Source organism: Gopherus flavomarginatus, chromosome 3 (assembly GCF_025201925.1).
Source record: "Gopherus flavomarginatus isolate rGopFla2 chromosome 3, rGopFla2.mat.asm, whole genome shotgun sequence".
NCBI lineage: Eukaryota > Metazoa > Chordata > Testudines > Testudinidae > Gopherus > Gopherus flavomarginatus.
In genome coordinates, this window is record NC_066619.1 from 25,721,453 (window position 1) to 25,746,880 (window position 25,428).

Consider the following 25,428-nt stretch of genomic DNA (forward strand, 5'->3'; position numbering starts at 1 on the left):
AGATCTGTCTCCCATTTCTATCTCAATTTCAGTGCAAGTATTTTTTTTTAATATATATATATATATATATATATAAATAAAAAAATCTTTGATATACAAGGCAATACTCCTCCCTTTTTTCCTGTCTGTCCTTTCTGAACAAGCTGTAGTCTTCTATACCAATATTTGAGTCATATGAATTATCACACCAAGCTTCTGTGATGCCAATTATGTCATAATTATGATTATTCACTAGTGTTTCTATTTTTTCTTGCTTATTCCCTATATTTCTTGCATTCATATACAGACATCTAAGATGTTTATCTAACTTCCCCTTTTGTCTCTCCTTAGTCCCTGTTGGGATTGCTCATGTTCCTCTCAGATACCGACCCTTCACCCAGCTCTCCATATTCTGAACTTACATATGGGCTTTTGTCTCTTACATCCATTGAACTTAGTTTAAAGCCTGTCTCATTAGGTTAGCCAGTCTGTATTCAAAATATACTCTTCCATTTCCTTGATAGGTGGACCTCATTTCTGCTCAGCAGACCTTCTTGGAACAGCATCCTGCAGTAGAGGAAACTGAAGCCCCCTTGGTGACACCAACCACACAGCCATGCATCTACTCCAAGATGCATCCGTTTCTGCCCGAGCCTCTACCATTGATCGGAAGGACCAATAAGAATATCACCAGTGCCTCCAGCTCTTCACCTTCACTCTGAAAGCCCTGTAGTCACTTCTGATCTGCTCAGGGCCATAACTGACAGTATAATTTGTGCCCACATGGATGAGCAGCATGTAGCAGCAGCAGTAGTCAGATGACCCTCAGCTATCCTTCCATAATGTCTTTGATATGGGCTCTGGTAGCAGCACAACTCCTGAAATGCCAGGTTAGGCCGGCAGATAGATGCCTCTGTCCTGCTTAGAAGAGGGTCACCCCCCTATATTTCCTCATGGAAGGGGTAGCTGTAATCCTTTCAGCCTTGGAGTACATGGCCTTTCCTCCTCTACCTTTGGGGGAAGATGCCTGATCACTCATTACCAGGCCACCATACTGATTTTTTTTCATCTCTATGGATGGCGGGTTGGGAGCTGTATATAAAGCACAAATATAGAATACTATGTAAAGAATAAGTGTTATTAACTAACTGGACTTAGACTTTTTTTAAAACAAATGATTTTATGTATGTGTTTTTAAGTCAAATATTAAAATTATGAAGAATACGTGTTTTATCACTGGTTGATATCCTAGACTATTTCAAAGCACAGTTATTGCAGACATCAGTTATGAGGACAAAAGATGACAATGCAGGTCAAATTAGTCAGACTATATAGATCATGCTGTATCATTCTGAAGTGGAATAGTGTTTCCTAGTCAGAGTGCAGAGATGGTTTCCTGTTACTGACTCACAAGTGTACAGCTGTTTCTCAGCATTACAAAATCTTACACGCTGATTGCCTGAGGTGTGGAGTCTAATGTCCAGCATAACAAGTATTAAATAAATTTGTATTATTGTAGCATTTAGGAGACTTAGTCATGGACCAGCACACCACAATGTGCTAGGTGCTGTACAAACATAGAAGACAGTCTCTGCATCAAAGAGCATACAATCTAATTACTATATGGTTAATCTCCAATAAACAAACTGCACCCAGATTACTCCACACAGAACCTTCTCAATCCACACCTGGATCGCCCCATACTAAGCCCTTCCACACTTGGATCTGGCCTTGCTGAGCCTGCTCACACCTGGTGCACTTGGCATGGAGGGGCAGGGCCCTGGGGTGTTTTTGGGGCAGGTCCGGTCCTTGCACTGTGTCAGGGTTGGGTGCAGCCTCACTGCTGAGTCCATGTCCCTGGGGGAAGCTGCACAGTGATCTCCCACCTCCCAGCCAGTGGCCTGTGCTCTCCAATGCCAGGCTGGAGCCTCCATATTTATTTGACAAATAAAAATTTGTAGAATTTTAAAATATTGTGAGCAGAATTTTTTTTTTTTGGCACAGAATTTTTAGGCACAGAATGCTCTCAGAAGTAATTGTTGTGGCAGGGAAATTGGTCTGTAGCTAAGTATGCTTCAGCTTTCCACCACTCAGTAGCAGATACTGAATGGAATGAGACTGCTCAGCATTATCATTTCCTCTTTGGCATAAATGATGACATCAAAGACAAGCTGGCAGAAATGGACTCTCCACCAACTCTAGATGCCTTAATTTACCTCACCCTCAAGATTGACAACCACCTGATGGACCACCACCAAGAGAAAATGTCAGTCCCTGACTCCCATCAGTCCTGGCAACTCTGGCCCATCAACCTTCCCCATAGCTTGAACCCATGAAACTTTACCACAGCTGGCCACTTTTCACTGATGCAGAGAAAAGGCACTGTGGGGCATCAGGACTATGACTATGCTGTGGAAGGCCAGGACACTTGGCACTGGGCTGCTCTGTAAGCTCCAATCTGTACCCTGGTCAGAGAAGGCCAAACCCCAACCCTCAATAGGGAGGTCTGGCCTGGGTGGCACTCTCTGCTTCCCACTGGTACCCAACATCAGTACTTGTCTGGTGGTATCTTGGCCATGGCTGAGTAGATCCTGACATATCTTAAACTCCATCCACAAATCTGACACCCTTCCATCTCTGAGGTCCACCTGGAGGATTCAGGTGCCTCAGGCAACTTCATGGATCAGAACTTTGAACGGGGACATCACATCCCCATTCAATGCCAGCACACTCCAGACTTGGTGGAGTCTATCAAGCCCAGTTACCAACCAGACTGAACCCCTAGAAGCTGTGACTCTCCAGGGATTTGGACTTATCCAAGCATCACACTTTTCAGCAGTTCTTGGCATGCCCTGGTTCACTACACACAACCCATGCATTCACTGGAGAGCAGGCATGATGCAGTTCTGCTCCCCACATTGCCAACAATTCTGTCTCCTGAAACCTGACTGAGGGGGACGATAGATTTGGAACCCTGCTTTCCTCAAGATTCCAAGTCTGAACAGGTTAAGCCCCAGGAAGTCTCATTACTGTCTGCAGTCATCCACTGCCCCCATGTTACCACTTAATACAAGGATTTTGCCAATGTGTCTGAAAAAAAAAATGGACACTCTGCCACCCTCCCACAGCTATGACTATCCCATCAACTTCTACCTCAGAGCAGAAGTCTCTTTTGGCTGCATCTACTCTCTTTCAGAGCCAAAACTTCAGGCTCTCCATGACTACCTCTAGAAAAAAAATCTACAAAAGGCATTTATTTGTCCACCCACATCTCCAGCTGAGGCTTCAATTTTCTTTGTAAAGAAAAGAGATGGATCATTAAGGCCCTGTGTTGACTATTGGGTGTTAAACAGAGTCATGATTAGAAATAGATACCCTCTCATTAATGAGCTTTTTGAAAGATTCCACTCCATGAAGATTTTTTACTAAGATGGACCTTCATGGGCCTATAATGTGGTCCAAATTAGAAAGGGAGATTAGTGGAAGACTGCCTTCTGTACACAGTCCGGACACTATGATTACCCGGTCATGCTGTTTGGACTGTGCAGTCCCCCAGAAACCTTCCAGCACTTCATAAATGACATCTTCAGGGATTTGTTAGACAGCTATGTAGTCATTTATTTGGACAACACTGTTAGGATATAGATATTCAGGCCTGTCTGCAAAGGCCTATACTTTAAGAATTTAGGTGTATTCTTATCACTTAGCTAGTTATAGAGGTATAAAGGAAAGAATCAAAAAATCACTGTCTGTTTGTGTAATGAACTTCTCTTACTGTGACAGTCTGAGGCCCTGTTTAGTCATATTGAAATAAGGTAATCTGGGGCTTTTAGGAAGGTTATCTGATCTATCACCTCCAGAGAAAAGGAAGAGCCTAAAACATGTAAAAGGAAATTTAGTTTGATAGTTTTCTGTCTGGTAAGAACTCTCTTATCAATAAAGACAGCTGGAAAACCCTTATGTCTGCATAGATGTAGTTGTGAAATCCTCACTTCTGTATTGTTTTGTATGTTTATTTCCATGGTCTCTGTCTGGTTCTGTGATTGTTTCCATCTGCTGTATAATTAATTTTGCTGTGTGTAAACTAATTAAGGTGGTGGGATATAATTGGTTAGATAATCATGTTACAATACGTTAGGATTGGTTAGGTAAATTTTAGTAGAATGATTCGTTAAGGTATAGCTGAGAATATTATTACATAAATTAGTGGCAAACAGGAAGTAAGTTGGGATTTGAAAATAAGGAAAAAGGAACTTGGATTTAAGCTTGCTGGAAGTTCACCTCCATAAACATTGAATTGTTTGCACCTTCGAACTTCAGGTGGTGTTGCTCTCTGTTCATGCGAGAAGGACCTGGGAAGTGTGAGAGTGAAGGAATAAGCTCTCTAACAAACATGCTTATTATTTCTAACAAATCAGACTTCTCATGATCAGCAGGTCTGCAGTGTCCTAGAAAGACTTTGCCTCTATACAACATCCTCTCTACGCAAAGCCCGAAAAATGCAAGATTGACCAGGATGCAATAGGATCTCTTGGCTACATTATCTCCTCTATGGGACTAACCATGGTCCCACACAAGGTGATGGCCATCTCTGAATGGGTTGCACTAAAGGACACCCATCAGAGCCAACAGTTCTTAGACTTTAATAACTTCTACCAGAAGTTCATGGAGGGATTTTTCTAGTCTAATTGTTCCCCTGACCACCCATTTGCAAAAAGGAGTCTGGTTCACCTGGTCCTTGGAAGCCCAAACCACCTTTGATCAGCTAAAAGAGACATGCACCATAGCATCCATCTTGGTACACCCAGACCCTGTTAAACCATTCACGATGGAGGCAGATGCATCCAAGTTTGCCCTGGGTGCAGTACTGTCTAAACTGGTAGGTCCTGTTGGTTGACTTCACCCAAGTGCCTATTACTCTCACAAGATAGCCTCAGCTCAGAAGAATTATGATACATGTCATGAGAAATGCTTAGCTATCATGACAGCATTTGAGAAATGGTGGTGCCTACTAGAGGGGGACCAGATTCCTTGTCCAAGTGCTCACAGACCACAAGAACCTGGAATATCTTTGAAAAGCCAGACACCTCAACCATCAACAGATCTGCTGGTCCTTCTTCTTTGCCAGTTTGACTTCTTAGTCACCTACCACCCAGGAACAAGAAGTGGGAAGGCTGGCACCCTATCCTGTAAGGCTGAATACCTGGAATTGGATGAGAAAACTCCCTCTATGATTCTAAAGGCTTTCAATTTCATCAGGGGCACAGCAGACAACGGCCTAAGGGAGTCAGTTCATATCTTGTTACCCAATGATCCCTTTGCTGCTCAGATCAACCAAACTCTGGAGAATGCTGATGCCCCACCGGCCCCCAGGTTCAGGGTCCTCTACTGCAGGGAGCGTATCTATGCCCCGAAAGGGCAATAAAGGTGGCAGGTTCTTAAGTTATACCGTGACACCCCCCTTTGAAGGGCACTCTGGCTACTTCAAAACCTGGAGCCTAATCACAAGGAGTTTCTGGTGGCCAGGCTTGCACACCTCAATTAAGAAGTGCGTAAGATACTTTACCTGTGTGCCCAGACCAAGTGCTCCTGCTCATCCTTTTCCAGCCTATGCCCATTCCACCTCCACCATGGGATACCATTTCCATTGAATTTATTGTGGAGCTAGACCACTAGACCTGACTCCTGCTGTGACCACTAGGCATGACCACCTATGACCCAGTCTGCTGACATGTCCACTGAGGATAGGACAAAAAGTAAGGTAGCCTAATTCTCAGCAAGGGATATTCAGGTCAGAGATCAGGAAAAAACAAAAAACTTTCCAAATATAAAAGGTAGTTAAACACTGGGACAGGTTACTTACAGGGTTGGTCTAGATATACATGGTCCTGCCTCAGCGCAAAGGGATGCGCTAGATGACATCTTGAGGACTCTTCCAGCCCTACATTTGTATGATTCATTTCTGCAAGCTCAGGATAGCAGTCCTGTCACTCACACTATAACACTTTTCTAATCACAAGAGGAAATCCTGATGTCATGTATCAATTTTGTCATAAGTGCAACACTATTAGTGCATTGTATCATATTGTGAAAAGCCATAATGGTGAAGTGAATGGAAATATTAGCTTTCTGTGTTCTGGAATTGTACATTATTCTGCTATGAATATGACATTAAAATCCAAATGCAAAGAGTCCAATTCATATTGGGCATCTCTATATAAAACTTGTCAGCACAGCACCTGTAGAAAACTGTATTCACAGATTCCAAAGCCAGATAGGACCATCATGATAATTTAGTCTGACCTCCTGTATTACACAAAATTCATACCATTAAGGTTAGAAATAGAATTAAAATACAGAAATTAATTTGTAACCCAAGTATTCTGTCAGTTTTAGCAGTTAGCCTTTCTGAAATGGTAGAGTGCTAGGCATTAAGCTAGAGTTTTTATAAACAATAATTATTAAGGGACAAATCCAGGTCTCCTCCACAAAACCTGAGTTAACAGATTTTTCAGAAGGGAACTCTTCAGTGGTTAGGGATGGAATCTTCTCCCTCTCTACCAACCTGAGGTACCAGCACATCTGATCTGCTGCTTTTAAAGCTGATAAACTATAGTGACGTTCAGTTATTAAGTATCAATCTCAAATCTCTGGGAGTGGACTAGTGGATTCCAGATTAAGTGCAATAAAATCAGAGAGTTTTGCTAATTGTGAAACAAAAACAATGAGCCAATGATATTTATTCTACTTAAAATCCTCTTTACTTTATTTCTCTTTTAAAAGCTCTTAAATATATTTGATCAAAAGACCAAAACTATATATTGAGGATCCTGAGATTGTGTTATGAATACAGCAATAACAAACATCCACCAACTGTTACGTGCAATAAAATTGCTGAAATAAACATTCAAAATCTGTTTAGTCACTTGTCTTGACAAATGGACATTGCCAGTGTCAGATTCTTTCCAAATAACGTGCCAAAAAGGGAATGAAGAAGGAAATTATGGACATACAGATTCTGTTCTCTGTTAAATCAAGAGTGAGAAAAAGAATCTGGTCTAATGTATTTTAATATCAAACTTTCGAAGTCAAACAATAGTGCAAAGTTCTGAACATTTTGCTAAATAAAAAAAGGCCCCATCATAATGTTTTATTTACTTAAACAATCTTTTAGGAAAGATCCCCTGATCGCTGTGTTTGCCAGAATTCATCATCAAAATATTGGTTGGAACCACACCCCCAGATGCAAGCACCAGCTACACCTGAATTCTGTGGCTCAGGTCTATATCTACTTCAGGGTAAGTTATTACAGTCACAGGGCAAACTAAATCTGTTGGCAATTTCCTGGTTTCCATCCTCTTTCCTGATAAAAGTCACATTGTGATATGTATTCTCAAATATTTCTGCTCCCTTCTTATTTCTTCTGTAGAGTTCATCCTCCTTGTCACTGCTGGAAACTAGAGCTATGTTAAACTACTGCTTTTCCTCTATCCAGCATTTTCATGGGGATATGTGATTGGGGTGAATAAACCCTGCATTAGAACTGAAGGATTAAAGAGCAACTCTGGGTCCAGATAACCTCCCCTAGCCACACCTGCAAAGCCTGCTCCAGATAAAGGTGGAACTCAAGAGGGAAGCCAGGCAGTTCAAAAGCGGGCTGCAAAGACAGGGACACGGACCTGCACTGGGAGCACCTGAGAAGGGATGTTCCAGAAGCCTCTCCTGGAGAAGAGGCACTTACCTGCTGGGCCCAGATAAACTGAAGGTGCAGTTAGTAGCTTGCTCCATTACCTTTTTGTTACAAACTGCAAAAAACTTTAGATTGGAGTGGGTGGTAGGAAGTGGACAAAGGAGGGCAGCCTTAAGGCGCTCCGGAGTACCAGACCTTCAGTATCCCTTGCAGGACTCTGTGCAGCAACCTAAGTGGGAGAGCTTGGGTTCCCCTATCAGCCGCCCTCCATAAGTAGGCCTTGTCTAGACCACACAGTTTTGTCAACAAAAGACAGGTTTCAGAAGTGTACACACTGCAATGCTCCTTTTGCAGACAAAACTCTCCTGCTTTGCCAACAAAATAAAACCACTTTCATAAGAGGTGTAGAGCTTTTTGTGACAAAGTTATATTGACAAAATATTAGTGTAGACACTGGGCTTGGTTATGTTGTTATAAATGGCCTCCAGGAGGTGTCCCACAATGCCCATCCTGACCATTCTGGTCAGAGGTTTGAACTCCACTGCCTTGCACTCTGGTACACAGGCATCTGCCCCACCCCCCTTTAAACACCTGGGAATTTTTGAAGTTCCACTTCCTGTTTGCTTGGCATGGACAGCTCAGATCACGTCTTCCCAGCAGACCATGGTGTCACCTCACAGCAAACACTCTCCCACTTGGAGCACACCTGAGTTGTTGGATCTGTTGGCACTGTGGGGAGAGGAGGCTTTGCAGTCCCAGCTCTGTTCCAGCAGTAGGAACTTTGATACCTATGGTCAGATTTCTCATGACATGTTGGATAAGGGCTAAGAATGGGACACGCATCAGTACTGTACAAAGATAAAGGAGCTGCTGCAGGTGTATCAGAACACAAGGGAGGCAAACCATTGCTCTGGTGCTACATCAAAAGACCTACCACTTCCGTGGGAGTAAGGCATACACTGTGTCTCCCAGGATCATTATGGGCATTTCAACATCCCCACTGGAATATTCTGCAATACCATAGAGAAGTACCCCTTTCTACTGATGTATTCTGTCACAAGATGGTTCGAAGCCAAAATTGGGATATGCATGCAGCTATCGACCCACCACAATTAGGGAATTCAATTGCCGCAAAGCCATCCACTATTTCATGCACATTGCCAAGAGTCACAGTCCTTCGTAGCAGGATGAAATTAATGGCCCTGCACACTTGTGTTAGCGCAGCCCCAACAGTGGACTTTCTGACTCCAAACTGATTTGTGACTGACTGGTAGCAGCCTGGAGTCACCAGCTTCCACATAGAGATCGCCACGTATTTCTCCATCGAGAGGGCAGCTCTGAGTTTGGTGTCCTTGCGCCGCAAAGCTGTGGCGAACTCCACATGCTGTTCCAGGAAGGTGACTTTATGCATCCAAAAGTTCTGCAGCCACTGCTCGTAATCCCAGACCTGCATAACAATGCAATCGCATCATTCTGTGCTTGTTTCCCTGAGCCCAAAAGTGATGGTCCCCTTTGTGCAGCTGCTCCGTGAATGCCAAAAGTAATCTGGTGTTGTTTCTTTTCATGGCACACAGCAGGTCAGGCAACTCTGATTCCTGTTTAGACTGGGAGCTCATGATATACTGCATGACCATCTGTAATGTGATTATAACAGTGACCACAACAGATGACAGCAGGGCAGGATCCATCCTTTCAGACAGTTGGTGGGTGCATAGTAAACAGGGGCTATAGAAAAATGCCATGAAATGCAGTCAGAAGCCAAGGAATGATGGGACGGAAAAAACTGCATCATGGGACCTTGAGCCCACATCCATGCTGCACTGTGATCCACACTAACTTCCCACAACGTCTAGCTGCAGTGGGATAGCTACCCACAGTGCACTGCTCTCACTGTCTATACTAGAGCACCAACTGTGGATGAACTGCATTGACAGAAGGAACATTGTGTGAACATGCACAAGCAATGTAATTATACTTTTTAATTTTTAGCACAACTTGTGTTAACAAAACTGTAGTATAGACAAGGCCTAAGAAGGGACTGACCCTCTAACTACTAGGTGATGCTTTCAGCTAGGGCTGTCAAGCGATTAAAATAATTAATCGTGCTGTTAAATAGATTATTTATATAAATATTTTTGGATGTTTTCCACATTTTCAAATATATTGATTCCAATTACAAAACAGAATACAAAGTGTACAGTGCTCAATTTATATTATAAATATTTGCATTGTAAAAATAAAAGATTGTATTTTTCAATTCACTTAAGCACTGTAGTTCAATCTCTTTATCATGAATGTTGAACTTAGAAATATAGAATTATGTACAAAAAATAACTGCATTCCAAAATAAAACAAATGTAAAACTTTTTTGGTGGTTCGGGTTCTGTAGCTTCCGCATCGGAGTGTTGCTTCTTTAAAACTTCTGAAAGCATGCTCCACACCCCTTCCCAGTCAGATTTTGGAAGACGCTTCAGATTCTTAAATCTTGGCTCAAGTGCTGTAGCTCACATTGGTACCTTCTTTGCATTTTGCCAAATCTGCAGTGAAAAAGTTCTTAAAACGAACAACATGCTGAGTCATCATCCAAGACTGCTATAACATGAAATATATGACAGAATGCAGATAAAACACAGAGCAGGAGACATTCAATTTGTGACTGAACTCCTTGGGGGAGAATTGTATTAACGCATTATTATTTTTTTTAACAGGTGTCATCAGCATGGAAACATGTCCTCTGGAATGGTGGCTAAAGCATGAAGGGACGCATGAAATATTTAGCATATCTGGCACGTAAATACCTTGCAATGCCAGCTATAACAGTGCCATGCGAATGACTGTTCTCACTTTGAGGTGACATTGTAAATAAGAAGCAGGCAGCATTATCTCCTGTAAATGTAACCAAAAACTTATTTCTCTTAGCGTTTGGCAGAACAAGAAGTAGGACTGAGGGTACTTGTAGACTCTAAAGTTTTACACTGTTTTGGTTTTGAGTGCAGTTACGTAACCAAAAATAAATTTAAAAAAAATCTACATTTGTAAGTTACACTGTCATGATAAAGAGATTGCACTACAGTACTTGTATGAGGTGAATTGAAAAATATTTCTACAGTGCAAATATTTGTAATAAAAATATAAAGTGAGCACTGTACACTTTGTATTCTGTGTTGTAACTGAAATCAATCTAGCTGAAAATGTAGAAAAACATCAAAAATATTTAATAAATTTCAGTTGGTATTCTATTAACAGTGAGATTAAAAAACTGTTTAATTTTTTAAAATTGTGATTACTTTTTTTTTTTGAGTTAATCACATGAGTTAACTGCAATTAATTGACAGCCCTACTTACAACAAGTGCCAACTATCACACAGGAAACTAGAAAGTTTCTCAAAAAAATAGTAACTGAACAAAACTGAACCCCCGCCAAATCCCATTAAGTGACCTCAGAACTAGTATAAACTCTTTTCTAAACTTTAAGGAAGAAGTGACTCACTCCATTTATATTGCCTTTCTCCACGCTCAGGCCCCCAATGTGCTTATCTTGCACTGTCTTGGTAATCTAGTATAGATGTCATCAGTAACTACATCTCATCCACATAACTATGGTTCTCTGCCTGGTCTGTCCCTGTGTCTGATACACACTCAACCCTATTGTAAGGCTACGTCTACACTACAGCATAAAATCGAAATTACTAAAACCGGTTTTATAAAACAGATATTATAAAATCGATTATATGCGTCCACACTAGGGCACATTAATTCGGTGGTATGCGTCCATGGTCCTAGGCTACCATCGATTTCCGGAGCGGTGCACTCTGGGTAGCTACATTAAAGGAATGAGACCAATAACTTCAATTTCCGTCCACACTAACCCTAAATCGATATAGTAATATCGATTTTAGGGTTACTCCTCTCATTGGGGAGGAGTACAGAAATCTACTTTAAGAGCCCTTAAAATCGATTTAAAGTGCCTTGTAGTATGGACGGGTACAGAGTTAAATTGATTTAACACTGTTTAAATCGATTTAACTGTGTAGTGTGGACCAGGCCTAAGCAGGGTGTGAATGAGCTCTTCCCTGACATCTATTGACACACTGGGGGAAAAAAGACTTCAGGAGCAGACTTTATATGCACAGACACCTACTCTGCCCAGGTGTTCAGCAGACAGAGCTGCTTTGGCAAAATGATCAATTTTGGCTGGTTTGGGTTACAATTCACTTTTGAATGCAGGGACAATGAAATGCTGTTATCCTTTGTGTATGAGTAAAAGGCAGCAGAACTGTGCTTAGCATACCCTAAGTGAGGGTGTCACTCTAAACTGAAGCTCACTTGCCAAGCAGGGGATAGGGATAGTAGCAGCAAGCAAGTTGCAGAAATTTTACAGGAAGCACTGTTTGATTCTTACTCCCATTGTCTTTTAGCGGTAGGAGGTGGACCAGTATGAATACATCTCTGAACTCTGGGTCTTTGCTGATCAGCGACAACCAACAGAGAGTATGGTGCAGCAGAGGAAGAGTGAAGTGATGTGTTAAAGGGCTATTTGTTTGCTGGACTTTCACACTGCACTGTAGAAAACTGAGGTAAAAGGATACCACCCATGCTTTTGAATTGTGGTTGAGGTGTGTTCCTAAATTAATGTTAGATTCCCTCTCCCTTTTAATAAGTTTTCTTTTGTTATAGAGAGAGTTAGTGCTTGCTAGTGGGGAAATATCTTTTATAGGCACCCGGGGTGATGGTTAAATTTTCCCTAATTAGCGGGTGAGGGGTCAAGCTGGTTCTGTGGTGTATTAAGAGGAACTCAGATACTGAACCTGGTCTTTGCTGCTGCTGACTCCTCCCGGAAAAAGGGTTACACTATGAAGGGTTTAATCTTCTACTTAAAAGTAACCCAAATAAAGCCATGTCCCTAATACAGCAACAGCTATAGGGGCAGATTCTACACCAACATACATCCTTACTGGTTTCAAGAGCAATTCAGGGTAAAACTTGGTTCTTGTTTCATCAGTAGTAAATGATGCAGCAAACAGTGCTTTATTAAACAGAGGCCTGAAAGTTACAGCCAACAGAAAGGCTAAAGATTGCTAGGGAACAGAATAGATCCTTCAAGAAGGACTCTGCCTAGCAAGAGTGTGGGGTGAGGCTGGGGGGCAGGGGGAGGAGGAGATCAAAACCAGATCCTTCCTGAGGGTTACAAAGTTTTAGTTAGTTTAAAAAAATAAATTAGCATATTTAAGCTTTGTAACATTAAGGGTGTAGAAGTACCAAAATATTTTGACGAAAACTATCAATGTCTTCAACCCAGCTGAGACCATGAAGTAACAATACATAGCATATGTATTTATTTATATTAATGTAATTAACCTCTGTGTAAACACAGGAGAAAAAAAAAAAGTCAGCCTAGGGAAAGTCAGCCTGAAATCCTGCCCCCACTTGAAGTCACTGACAAAACTCCCTTGGACTTCAGCTGGCCAAGAATTCATCTCTGGTTTTCAGAGGTGCTGAGTTCCCACAGCCTCTGAATCAGTGCCAAATTTTTCAGAAGTTGCTACTAGTTTGGGGTTGTCTAAGCGTTTGGGTGCCCAAACTGAGACAGATAAGTCTGATTTTTAGTAGTGCTGAGCAACTCCAGCTGAAGCCAGTGGGAGCTCACCAACTCTAACGAAGGTCTCCAACTAGACACCGGAAAAAGGAGGCACCCATAACCAGTGGCAACTTTTACAAATGCAGGCCCAAGTGACATGCTCAAGGTTACAAGGAGTCTGTGGCTGAGCTAGACTAGGAAACTTGGAGGCCTGAATCCCAGCTCTGTGCTTAGTCCACAAGACAAAGTTGTCCCCTATTTCATAGTACTCAGTTCTCACAAGAAAGCTTATTCTGATGACCTCATCCAATTTCTAGACCAAATAACCACAGATACGTTGCAGATATGAATCTAAACTCTGAATTACCACCCCACCATCAAACACCAATTCTTTTCATGCTTGCCCAGGACTAACTTTAATCTATACAACCCGTATTCCTCCAGGTTCCCCTTCCCTTCAAGGTCTGCTTGCCACATACGCACAGTTGCATGTGAGCTGTTGCTAATCCTCCTGCCAGGTTGTTTATCTAGGGCATTTCATCAGAGACAGACAGCCCACAGCATAATTAAATATCAGTTTTAGCAGACAGCAGTACCAACATAGAACATGCAGTAAACGATAGCACTTGTTATACACACACGTCAGGCATCACTCCCTGCTTAGATTTGTTCATACTGCAGAGGCAGTCCACTCATTTGCCTTTAGGAAAGGAAGTTCCCAGCAGTTCAAACAACAGTGACCCATCTCTTAAGACAAAATAAAAGATGGGTGTCTGCAGTGCAGGGCTTCAGTGAGAGGGAGGCTTGATGTAGGAGGGAAAGAAAAGGGATCCATATGTTTGCTGTAGGTGGGTCAGCCTGATAAAGTGACAGCAAAGAAATGCTGCCCCTCCCACCCCACCCCCCAAAAAAACAAACCCACAACCAAACAGATCCTACAGGATACCCAGAATACTGAAAATGGGTTAGAGATGGCACCAGGCTTCCGCAGGATGCAGGAAGGGATCACTGAATTCTTGAAATCAAGAACTATAAGTCATCACAGCTCCCTTTCTCCTCCGCAGCTCAATTAGCTGTTCTCATGTTTCTATGCTTCCCTTCCACCCGATGCCAGTATCAGTGAATGCTGAGATGTCAAACACTTAGGCTACGTCTTCACTACCCGCCGATACGGCGGGTAGCAATCAATTTCTCGGGGATCGATATATTGCGCCTAGATGAGACGCGATATATCAATCCCCGAACGAGCTCCTATCGATCCCGGAACTCCACCAACCCGAACGGCGGTAGCGGAGTCGACATGGGGAGCCGCGGACATCGATCCCATGCCGCGAGGACGGTAGGTAATTCGATCTAAGATACGCAACTTCAGCTACGTGAATAACGTAGCTGAAGTTGAAGTATCTTAGATAGATTTCCCCCTGTAGTGTAGACCAGCCCTTAGTCTGATCCCAATCAATCATCTTCTGAGAAACATTGGGGGTGCCAAAGCACATCAGTGTGGATGTACATTAGGGAAATCATGTAAGATTATTTCAACACTTAATTAAAAGACCAGTGCAAGTCTAAGTATCCTTGTAAAGTATAATCTCTCTGTCCAGGCTATTATTAGCAAATTCATAGGAAACAGTTGTCACCTGGCTGACAGCTGTCACCAAAATAATAGGGTTTTTTTCCATAAGCTGTTAGTTATACAATTTCTAACACATTGTATTAGGTTTAGCTGGTTTCTGATTATTTTTAATAGCCTAATAACGTTTACAAAATCTACCAATCAATCTTTATACAATGACGAATGTCCTTATACGCCTAGGTAAACACACTGCAGGAACAGGTTTAGCCACAGTACTCACTTTTGCCTGGTAATGAAGTCTGGGTTGATCCATGTCAGTTCGGGAACACTTCCTGAACAAGGATATGAAAATCCAGCCCTGGTAACACAGTTAAACAACTTCAATCAATCCAGAGAAAGAAAAAATCCCCTTTACGCCCCCCCAGTACAAAACAAGATTCAGAAAAATCTCTAATGTTTACAGCATTGGCTCCCAAGATATTCAGTCTGTCGGCTCTGAGCAATATAACTATGTACTTGTACATTCTCAGCCCATTAGAGGAGGAGTCAGTGTTGCAACATTTATGTTCCTTGCTCCAGGCAAAACAGTGATTTTCTTCAGTGTGCAAAATGTCCGGAGCATGACAGTTTTACAAGGTTAGAGAGGTACTTTGGAGTGTAGAAATCCAGCAATTAATTTGTTTTTAAAATCACCTTTATCAGCTAGAAATTACTATGCCTGTCCTAAAGTGTATAACAATTTTTTTTAAAGAAGTCAATCCAATACTCTTTCAACATAAAATACTTCAAAAGTTCTTTCCATACCAAAAAGTGTCAACTCTTTTTTTATTTTACAGTGACATGAAACCGCACAAATTTACAGTAATTTGGGTCCTGTTGCATTAATGAGACATCTGAGAGAGAAATGAGAATCTTTCCTTTAGGTTTGTCAGAAATCTTATCAGCTGAAAAAGCTTCAGCTTACAGGCTTGAGCTTTGCATTACTTGTGCAGAAGTGGGTGACTAGTGAGAAATTTGTAAGCCTTTTTGCAAATTCTGACCCGTCTTTTCATTTAGCCATATTTGCACCCTCTCTGCCATCAGGTGACTGAAGTTTTGTTTGTGCCGTTGTGGGAGACAGATAAAGTTTGGGTTTGCAGTTTAAATTTTTTAGTTAAAACTTATCAGGAAAGGAGTTGAGTGAAAGTTCTGTAGATCCAATCATGGACCAGAACTAATACCGTATGACTCAGGTGATCCATGATAAAGCTTGAGCAATTTCAAACACCAAACAATCATATGAATGCAATGAGAAATCCATAGGCAAACAATTATTGTGTTCAATAATGAACACAAATGCTGCAAGTCATGATCTATTCACAAATAGAAAAAGACTAAACTTGTCAACTAAAAATATTCACAAGAAATAATTCAACCAGCTCTACCAGTGTGTCTGCAAATTTCCTCCAGTGGCTCCCTATCTAGAAGTTTGCAGTCAAGTGGTTCCGATAAATTGGGGATGAATGATGTGAGAATATGCATCTTCTCAGCAACAAGAAAAGGAAAGTGAAGGACAACATAACCGATACTCAATTAGCTGGAACGAAGATGCACTGGGCTGCAACCAGCTGCTTTATGGCTGCAGCTGCTTGTCTCTGCCAAATTTAGAGGACTAGCCCCAGAAAAGCAAGCAGAGAAATGGAGAGAAATTGTGTTCAAGGGAGAGTTAGCAAGAACCAGGAAGGTGCTCCTGGGAAAAAGGCTGCTTCAGTGGGTAGATTGGCGATATGCACATCTTTAGGTGGATTTGTAGAAGGTGGAGTATATCTTTGTGGAATACAAGAGACTACAACTCTAAGGACTTCTTGGTTGATAAAGATGCAAGCTCCAATCCTATTCACTTGAAGAGTCTAGTTGAAATCAATGAAGCTCCTCAGACAAGAAAGGATTACTCAGATGAAGACAGGATGAAGATGAGAATTAAATAACTGTTACTTAGCATATACCAAGTCAGTGAGAAATTTAATATTAGAAGAGCGTAGTGAAATATTTTACTTAACATAAGGAACGAAAGTGAAGGAGAAACAATATTCAGAATTTCTGCTACAGATCCCAAGGATGCAGACAGAACAAGACTGAAAAGTTATTGAACCAACTCTCCAGGTATCCAAAGCTTTAAGACATTTCACTTTTGAGGGATTTTAACCACACCAAAATGTCATGTTTAATAAATTCAGCCAAGTCTGTATCGGAAAGGTTTCTGAATTAGCTACTTCATGATGCACAATATAGAAAATCCAGCCAGAGCAGAATCCATCTTGAATCATGATTTTGTTAATAAAGAAGTGTGATTGATTCCAGGCTTCTCTGTTTTTCTTAGCTATGACAAGCTACTTAAATTCAGCATAGTAATATATAGTTTTCATAGGCTACAGTAACACAAGGGTGTTAGATTTGAGGAAAGCAAGATTTAGTAAATTAAGATTTAAAGAGCCCAGTTCTCCTCTCACCTGCACAACTTTTACACCACTGCAACACTTAGTTACTCCTGATTTACATTAGTGTAACAGAGGAGAATCAGGCCCTTAGTTAGTAGAGGCAATGGGAGGAATTACTAGTGCTGAAGAAGGCTGAGAAACCTAAAAAGGACTCACTAATATCAAAAAGGAACAGCAGACTAGAATTCCTACATAAAAGAGCACAAGTAATAAGAAGCTGCCAATTTGGTTTCATGAACATCTAGGGTGACCAGATGTCCCGATTTTATGGGGACAGTCCCGATATTTGGGACTTTTTTATATGAGCTCCTATTGCCCCCCACCCCCGTCCCGATTTCTCACACTTGCTATCTGGTCACCCTATAAACATAAAAATAAATACATAAATAAAAAAGGGCCAGTGTAAACAGTGCAATCTTTCCCAGCCTGCCTTAATGTTTGTTAGTGCTGGGACTGGGTAGATACAAGGAGTCATGGATGTATTGGCCTCAAGAGTTAGACTATATAGTCCTAAAACAATGGCCTATCACAAATGAGACTGAAGGGTGCAACCCTACAAGATGTTGAGCTCCTCCCGAGAGATGCTGAACGCTTTCAACCGATGCTGATTTCAGTGGGAGTTGTGTGTTCAGCAGTGCTCAGGACTGGGCCGGATTCAGATTTTTCAGGCAATATGAAGTGGACCAATGGAAAGAGCTAACTGGAAGGAAGCCATTTTACCAAGTCTCACTCTCACGGTTTTGGGGAAGAGACACTATTGCCTCTGAACTTAGTGCAGATCTGTAGCTTACCCTGCAAACTTAAGCAGGACAGGAAGTGAAATGAGCAGTTGGTCAACAAAGGTGGGCCCAGAAAGCAAAGAGAAGAGGAGAAAGAGAAAAAGCATTTAACCTTGCAAAAAAAGGCCAAGCCAGGGACAAGACCAAGTGTTAGCAGGGTAAATTGAAATGCCCAGGAGCTTAGAATGAGGCAGCCAGTCAGTAAAGTAAAAGGAAACCTAACAAGTGCAGGTAGAAAATGACTATGCCTAGTGGTGTGTGGTGGTGATACGACCACAGCGATCACACTCAGGCTTAGACACGATGCGTGGATGTCAGTGGAAACGAGCCCAAAGAGAGGGCAGCTGCTCATCACGGGAGCAGCCAGCCATGGAGAAGGAGCAGACACTTAGGTCTTGTGGCCCCTGTCCCCCCCCCTCCACAACACACACTTCTACAAAGGTTCCGAAGTCTTCGCCTCAATCTTATAAGATAGATGTGAGCCCTATAATTCTTTGTATCAAGTTAAGTGAAAGTTAAAGGTCCCAATGATTTTTTGTGGGATTCATGGGCATGAATCCCCTGTAAACTTAGAAGTGCAATGAAGAATTTTGAATGACTTTAAAGTAACCTAAGCAGGGTACAAGCAGCAAACTGAAGCCTCTTATCTGAGAGTGAGGGAGAAAAAAAATCTTTTTGATATGGCTGTCTGAATCCATCAGTTCCTAATAGTCCCTTAGCTTCATTAGGTGAACTGTGTAATTTAGAAGCATGTTTATCAGTTATGGTATCGGCATTCAGATGGAATGCTTCACTGTGGTGATGATGATGTTCCATTTACTAAATGAAACTATCGGCTTTACTAGGACAGTCATGGAGTTGCTTTGGGGTAAGAATCAGTGATCTGTGTGAAGCTCAGGGAAAAGATCAGGGCACACCCAGAAAAAAAGTAGTGCAGAATGAGTTAATGATGCCAAAAGGAGTTAGGGGACTAAGAAAGGCTTTTAAAAAAATACAGCCAGGAAAGAGAAATACTGCATAGAAAGTACTTCACTTACTACATGATGCAGGAGATCAAACTAATATAGTCCATGACTATTATTTGTCATATTATAGCTCCTGGGAACCTAATGTCTTAAGGGCTTACAAGCTGATCTCCTTAATAAAATATATAATTGGGAGTTTAGGATGTGCTCAAGGTTAATTTGGCCTGTCATTTTTGTCATCAATATGGTTTAATTTAACATTATTAGCCAGACACCTCAGACTACATTTTGATCTTAGGTATTTTAGAGGAAATTTGAGCAAATGAAGTAAATAGTTACTCCAGAGTTACACTACAGTAACTGAAATTAAAAGTTGGCCCCATATGTTCATGTTTGCTCATGAGGCACTATATATAAATAAAAATTAATGGGAAATTCTCATCACTGAGATGTTATATGCAGCATCTATCACAGATCAGTCCTATCTGCCATGTTGTTCTACATATCTACCATCTCTAAATGTGGGCAAAATATTATGAGTAAACTGTTGCTACCCAGCTGTGTATCTCTTGCCTACAGACACTGTAAGTTCAGACACTACCCTGTAAGAACGTGTGGAGGATAGAAGAAAAGAGGCAGGGGAAATTTGCTTTTGGGTTAGGATTATTAATACATTGGGGATGCTGCCTCCTTTATTTTATCCCTGCTTGATCAAACCATTCATTAGAAGATAGTCAAATGAACTCTTACTGTCACTTTTTGTAACAAATTTTACCTGTGAGTCTTAAGACTTGCCTCATGACCACATCATGCTCACACTATTAACGATTATTATTAATACAACTAAGGGGACAAATGCACTTTTTTATGGAATCAGATACTAAATACTAACTTTTTCTAATCCCATATCCAATGTGGATCCAGCCAGCGATGTGTCTCACAAACCGTCAATAACTTATGCTAATGTACAGAGCATGAAATCTGCTTACTTTAAAACATGTACACCAAACTATGGGAGATAACAAAGACCTGCAATAGGGTACGAGTCTTTTAAATTATGGAAGCAACCAGGTTAAATGATAGCCTTCTTCAGTTTCTGTTTAATTACACTGAAAGCTCTTCTGCATACAGGCCTGCTCCAGCTCCCAGGGAAGTCAATGGGAAAACTCCTGTTGACTTCAATGGAGCACAGTTGGACCCTAGGACATGGCTGTTTTTGTTCTCTCTGCAGTTACTCAGAAAGGACCAAAAATGCTAAGACAAAACCAGTGGGGAAAAGAGTACACGATAATCTGCTGACAGACTTCCTGAACCAAAACCTCTATGATGTTGAACAGCTGCTCTGTTTTAACTGTATCAATTTCTAAATAGACATAGTATAGACAAGACCTTAAACCTTGAGGAGAAGAGGTCATAGCACTTGGACATGGCTTGGATGTGGTGCAAAGGAAACGCATGTGCTAGGAAATGAAGTGTTGCAGGGTTCTCCCAGTAGTGGCACAGGCATGTAGAGCCAGATTCGGACATTGAATTCCAATGAAGCCAAATCAAGAAAAAAATAGGGCAACAGTATTCTAGCGGAATTTGTCTTGTTTACTTTAAGACAGGGTTCTCAAACTTTTGCTGCCCCCCTTTTTGAAAATATTTCAGGCTGTGATGACCCTCCTCTCACAAAAATAGTGATACTAAATTACTGTACATATTCATAGGAGCACTAAATGACGCATGTAATCATTATCCTTGCAGTCAAAGGCACTGAAGCCTTTCAAAAAGTGTAAACAACAGTTTTCAGGAATAAATACATGGACATTTAAGAAACGGGTTTTCTGGGGGGAAAAAAACCCAACAGGATACAGTTTGGGAAGCTGGAAACCTTTTCCAGTGATTGTGTTAACAATCACAACTTTGTCCAATTTGTGGTAATAATCATAATTGTCCAAGGATTGTGGCTTTATACACAAAACTATATATAAACAAGTATCTGGACACTTAATGCAAGGGATGCTGCTGTTTTGAAGCACACATTTTTTTCAACTGTGGATCCAGGGAGCTGAGGCAGACCCTTAAATTGTCCTCCACATTCACTCTCTGGCTCTTCAGCTCTAAAGGCAGCGCTGCCACCAGCAGCAGCACAGAAGTAATGGTGGCAATGTATCACACAAGCTTTAATCAGTATACTCTTAATATCTAACACACAAAGGAGGTTGAGAGCCATAACATTTAGCATATATTTCAGTCCTCCATCTACAATTCCAATCAAGTCTCTACTCACCATCAAATCCAGCACTGCACTGGGGGTGACACTTCAAAGCTGAAGAGGCCATCTCAGCCACTTCTTCTCAAGTTAGACCCTTCCTCAGGATTTCCTTTCATGGTGCTTACGATTCTATGCCTCAGTTATCTTCATGATACCTCCCCTTATTTCTCAGCAGTGTGTGTGAATTAACTTAGAGGTCACGAAGGGCCTGACCCAGTCCACATTTAGGTCAATGAAAAGACTCTCACTGATGCACTGGGAGATGGTTTTGATAGCAAGGTGCAAGACTGACAGCACTCCTCACATGTCATCAAAAATCTGCAACACAGGTAGAAGACAGTCAGCAGAAGTTTCCCCAAACTGATCCACCAGTATCCTTCAACTCATACTTGGAGGAACGATCTCTTTGAAAGGGTAGTTCAGTTCTATTTGGCTTCTCTATTGAAACTATAGGAAACTGTATACAACCATAGGAGGGCTTTAGCTAGTGACTATTGTTGTGGTGCTTATTGTGATGAACACATAATTCTGCACAGGGAAATAAACTAAAATCACTAAGATCATTTACTGTACACCCCCAGAGAACCATCAGTTGGGAACAACCCTTGGTCATTATTTATGCAAGATGGATTAGAAGTGAAAGACTATGGATAAAAAAAACTCTGCTTTTCATTACCAAATCCCCTGAACTATCCAACCACCTTGGAACACATTTCTCTCTCTCTAACTGTAGACAACCAGTGAGTAGTATGGCTTGTATGAATCTTGTTATTGCACTCAAAAAACATACAGCATCCATTAGCAAATGTGCATTCCTTTTGGATTTGCATAGTAAACAATAGAAGAGCTCTAATAAGGAACAAAAAGGAATTTCCTGCTTTAGTGGCTTTCATTATACCCAACTACAAAAATATTAACTTTGTCTATGTATGTTAGGATGCAAATTACCACTCTTTCAGAAGTGGAAGATCCATGTTAATTTAATTTCACCAGTTTACAGTGCAAAAAAGTGTCTAGATTTGGTCAATGAGAACTGAACAGCAGAGAGTCACCTGGTTTTCTAAATGGGTCTGCATGAGAGATAGCTGCTAAACAAGAAACCACATTCATTACACCACTAGCCTGGTAGGGTGAAACACTTATAAGATGTTTTGAGTGACATCCATATATACAGCCAGGCCAAGCCCCCCTCATCGCTTTTAATTTTTTTTTAAAAAACAAGAACATTTTCCCCACCTAGTTCTAGTAGCCACAGCTGAGGACAGGTTTTGTGCAAATAGACATTAAAACAATAATAAAAATAGATATGATACAGAGAAGGTTATTAATGGAGTTTCCTAATACATTACTCCAAGTCTTTTTAAATTTCACATAATTTCACTCTCCTCCTATCCATTGCTCCTGTGGGAAGGACAAGCAAAATCTATTTTGTTGGCTGCGAAGAGTTCTCATGGCCACATCCTTGAAATAAACAAGGATTACAGTGATCTTGGCTTGAAGCACTTTGTTTATGTTTCACCTTTAATCTAAAATTCTTTAGTACCATGAAATATTGGCTGGTGTGATACTAGTATGATTGTACAAGTTATGTATTTCCATAAAGTTTCATTTAATATAGTTAATATCATGAAAAGGATATTGTCTTTTGCTTTTTTTGCATTGTTTCCCATTTGTGACAGCATATAAATACAAGAGAATAGGAATTTGACAGATATTTAGAATAGGCATTCTAGAGATACAAAAGTTTGAGAACCACTGATCTGTGGTACTGCTGACCAGCGTTCCCTCTAATTTTTTCCAACCATGTGCAGAATAATTTTGTTATGTGCACCAATATGGAGGTGATGTGTCAGGGTGGGGCCAAGTGGTTTAGAGTATGGGAGGAGGCTCAGGGCTGGGACAGAAGATTGGGATGTGGGGCGTGAAGGCTCTGGCTAGGGGTGCAGACTCTGGGGTGGGGCCAGGGATGAGGGACAGAGTTGGGGTATGGCTGAGGGGTTTGGAGTGTGGGAGGGGACTTAGGACTGGAGCAGAGGGTTGGGGTGCAGGGAGGTGAGAGCTCTGGGGATGAGGGGTTTGGAATGTAGTGGGGCTCCCAGGCAGGTCCAAGGCTGGTCTGGGTTTGAGATGGGGGAAGAGCACCTATGCCATGGAAGGGGGACATCGGGGGTTAGGCTGGGTCAGGGCCAGGGTAGGGGTGCCGCAGCAGGTCCAGGGCTTGAGGAGAAGCATCTCTTCTCACCACAGCCCTGAGCGCCTGCGTGGCACTTAATAGGCAGCTGTGCAGCCACACGGCTTAGAGGGAACTTAGCTGGTGATCACCTTTCACAGAGCAAGCCTTTGAGTGGGACCCCCTTATAAATATTTTTAAGGGTGTTTTTAATTTAACATTTATTAAAAATGCTGAAGGCAAAACTGGATTTGGGGGTGGAGGCTGACAGCAAGCAATCCCCCATCTAATAACATCACGACCCCCCGACGGGTCATGACACCCAGTTTGAAAACCCCTCCCATAGATACTCTCCTGCCACAGGTATGCCTTATATATGTCTGTGTGTAAGCTTTCTCCTGAACTTGATGTTGCTTGTCTGTGCCACTACAGAACCCTCCCCCATCACCCTCTGCCTCAGAGAGATACCCACACTTTTTCATATTCCTGGAACAGAGCTCATAGGAACCATTGATCTGGCTGCCAAGGCAAGTAGGTATATGACTCTGCCATTTTGTGCAGGGTCTTTAAACCTGACATAAGGATGGATCATATTTATGCAGATTTCTAGAACCTGACACCATGTTATAATCTGCCTTTGGCTTTTTGCTGTCCATGAAGCATCACAAAAAGCTCACTCCACCGTATAGAATACTAATGCATTCAAGCTTCCTACTTATGATAATGTTTTGGAAGGCTGTTTTCTTCCTGGAACTGGATCAAGTTATTTTTGGCCTTAATGCAATGGACAAACTGTTCTCAGATCTTATTCTATGCCCCTCATATTTTATAGACCGATTATCAGACAGGACATCATCAGTTTAAATAGTTTTTGCAAAGCACATTTTGTGAATAATAATAAATAAATACTACTACTACTACTAATAATAAATAATAATAAATACTTTGCAATTATATAACACTTTTCATCCAAGAACCTTAAAGCGTTTAAAAAACATTAACAACTGAAAACATCACTGCAAGTTGTTATGGAATAGAGAGAGCATTTCAACCACTACGGAAATGTAGCCAACCTCTTTGGTGGAAAGCAACAGATGTTTAGTATCAGAGGGTAGCCGTGTTAGTCTGGATCTGTAAAAGCAGCAAAGAATCCTGTGGCACCTTATAGACTAACAGACGTTTTGGAGCATGAGCTTTCGTGGGTGAATACCCACTTCCTCAGATGCATGTAATGGAAATATCCAGGGGCAGGTATATATATTGTAGATGTTTAGTAGTTTGCAGCAAAACTACAGCAACACCACCATATCTAACTGATATCACAAGGAGAATTTAGGTAACTAAAACTGCATTACTGAAATTGGAATCTGGCCAGGACACTGAAGGTTACACTAGACCAGGGATAGGCAACCTATGGCACGCGTGCCACAGGCAGCATGCAAGCTGATTTTCAGTGGCACTCACACTGCCCGGGTCCTGGCCACCGGTCCAGGGGGCTCTGCATTTTAATTTAATTTAAAATAAATCTTCTTAAACATTTTAAAAACCTTATTTAATTTACATACAATAATTTAGTTACATATTAGAGACATATAGAAAGAGACCTTCTAAAAACGTTAAAATGTATTACTGGCACATGAAACCTTAAATTAGAGTGAATAAATGAACACTTGGCACACCACTTCTGAAAGGGTGCCAACCCCTGCATTAGACCATTGGTTCTCAATGATGTGTTACGTGGGCCGCAGGTTGAGAACCACAGCACACTCACCCCAAACACTCCCACCCACCCCCACCCAGAGACCCCTCCACAGAGTGGGGCTAGGAATAGAGTCCTGGGCATGGGGTTGGACAGCCAAGACCCAGACCCACCACGTGGGGCCGGGTAGCCAGACCAGGAACCTACAGTGGGGGGCCGGACCCTGACAGCTGGACCCTACTGCACAGGGCAGCCAGTCCC

At 41.6% G+C, this 25,428-nt stretch overlaps 2 protein-coding genes across 10 annotated transcripts in view; both read right to left on the reverse strand.

The window, feature by feature from the left end:
- Window positions 1-25,428, reverse strand: part of AGXT2 (alanine--glyoxylate aminotransferase 2) — a 346,088-nt gene that overhangs the window by 188,313 nt on the left and 132,347 nt on the right. The gene's annotated exons all lie outside the window — the stretch shown is intronic.
- PRLR (prolactin receptor) overlaps window positions 1-25,428 on the reverse strand; it is a 257,127-nt gene that overhangs the window by 152,305 nt on the left and 79,394 nt on the right. For 7 of the 9 annotated variants that reach the window (XM_050943780.1, XM_050943779.1, XM_050943781.1 and 4 more), the window contains exons 2-3: window positions 21,314-21,616; window positions 15,101-15,178 (exon numbers count right to left, since the gene is read on the reverse strand). The gene's annotated coding sequence lies outside the window, so the exon portion shown is untranslated. Of the gene's footprint in view, window positions 1-15,100; window positions 15,179-15,281; window positions 15,343-21,313; window positions 21,617-25,428 lie in introns of those variants that run through there. The other 2 variants (XM_050943783.1, XM_050943782.1) reach the window with 2 other exon arrangements.